Raw genomic sequence first — 1,978 nt, forward strand, 5'->3', positions numbered from 1 at the left:
GGCTCTTTAGTTCTTCTTCACTTTCTGCCATAAGGGTGGTGTCATCTGCATATCTGAGGTGATTGATATTTCTCCCAGTTATCTTGATTCCAGCTTGTGCTTCATCCAGCCCAGCGTTTCTCATGATGTACTCTGAATATAAGTTAAATAAGCAGGGTGACAATATGCAGCCTTAACATACTCCTTTCCCGATATGGAACCAGTCTGTTGTTCCATGTCCAGTTGGAACTGTTGCTTCCTGACCTGCATACAGGTTTCTCAAGAGGCAGGTCAGGTGGTCTGGTATTAGGAGGCCAGATCATGTCAAGAGCTTAAATTTAAAGCAAGAATAATGGGAGGTTAAGAAGCAAGAGTTAGAACTGGACATGGAACAAAAGGAAGATTCTGAAGCTAGAAACTCATCATTATGAACCTGTTGGGGGAAATCACCTAACTTGCTTCCTTTTTTTCTGACAAGAAAGTAGGATTTATTATGGGTATGAGTAGAGAGGGGACAGTGCCAAGGTTGTCATGAGTGCAGGACCCACCATTGGGCCAGAGGGCCAGAAATAGGGCTATATTTGACCCCACAGCCATCTGCGATGAACCACTTTTCTCCCACCATGTTTTCAAATTCATCTGCATTAAATTTAGAAAATCGCCCTTCTTGGAGATGTGGGGCTTCTGGCTGCCAGAGAACTTGAACTTGACCCTGTGGAGGGCCTCAGTCACATGCTCCTTGTCCTGCAGGTTGGTCCAGATGGACATTATGACTTAACCCATGTAGACCCTGGCCACTGCCCTGGGGCTTTCCAAAGGCACTGCACATACCTGTCTGGAGCCTAGATTGCAGACAGCATGATGGTCATGAATGTCCACTCTAAAGGGCTGTATTCAAGTTCCTTAGGGCAACTCATGCAAGCAAAAGGCTGTATACACTACCAAGGAGGCTGCTATTTGCAGCCATTGCACACTGGGATCCCAGGGGGAAAATAGCACAGTTGGCTTGCTTCCTTCGTGCTAAGTCGCTTCAGTCATTTTTGACTCTGTGTGACCCCATGGACTGTAGCCCGCCAGGCTCCTCTGTCCATGGGAGTCTCCAGGCAAGAATACTGGAGTCCGTTGCATGCCCTCCTCCAGGAGATCTTCCTGACCCAGGGATCGAACCCGCATCTCTTACATCCCCTGCATTGGCAGGTGGGTTCTTTACCACTGGTGCCACATAGGAAGCCACAGTTGGTTTAATTGGCTGCAAACTGTTGCTTCTTTATAAGGAATCCCCTGCATCAAAGCTCACATCACTTATTTTTAGCTAAGAGAGTTAGCTTTAGTGATAGATTTGAAATAACTGCCCATTTGTTTTCAAAAGCAATTGTTGTTCAAAACGACCATCCCTTTAATAAGAGTACAATGTAATAGTTCCTGTTCATTTAGTTTATGACAAGAGTGATTTCTGGAACTTCTGAAACGATTGCACCCCATATTCCTAATGATCACCACATTGCTTTTGCTCTCCTAATGTAGGCAAGGTGACAGAAAGTCACCAAATGTCAGTATTACATTCATCTTTAGGACCTGGAAATGCACAGGACCTCAGTGGCGTGGAATGTGACCATGGTGATGTGGGTCCCTGGGAAACTTGAAAATTTTGTCTTTAAAGTAGTTAATCTATTTGAGAAATATGCTTGTGTCTTTGACTTCACAAGATTTATGTTCTTGATCATCTAATTTTATATCTTAAATTTATCCTTTTAATATCATACTATTTCAGAATTTACATTCTACAAAAATAAAGTCAGTGCCAAATCAGTATCATTGTGTGCCCAACTCTTTTCAGTTGCTATTTCCCAGAATCTTTTTTCTTTTTTTTTAGTTGTTTGTAAACTGACATGCACAGATATATCTTAGGATTTCCCTGGTGATCCGGTGGTTAAGAATCTGCCTGACAGTGGAGGGGACACAGGATTGATCCCTGGCCAGGAAGATTCCACATGCTGCG

The 1,978-nt window shown here is 43.6% G+C and overlaps 1 non-coding gene across 1 annotated transcript; it reads right to left on the minus strand.

Annotated features, from left to right (window-relative positions):
* Positions 1-865: 865 nt before the first annotated feature.
* On the minus strand, positions 866-998 carry LOC129561385 (small nucleolar RNA SNORA70). Its single transcript, XR_008686997.2, has one exon. It is a non-coding gene; the product is annotated as a small nucleolar RNA SNORA70 (small nucleolar RNA).
* Positions 999-1,978: the final 980 nt, after the last annotated feature.

The sequence above is a fragment of the Moschus berezovskii genome, chromosome 10 (assembly GCF_049115385.1).
Source record: "Moschus berezovskii isolate FMDL1 chromosome 10, NW_MosBer_1.0, whole genome shotgun sequence".
Taxonomy (NCBI): Eukaryota; Metazoa; Chordata; class Mammalia; order Artiodactyla; family Moschidae; genus Moschus; species Moschus berezovskii.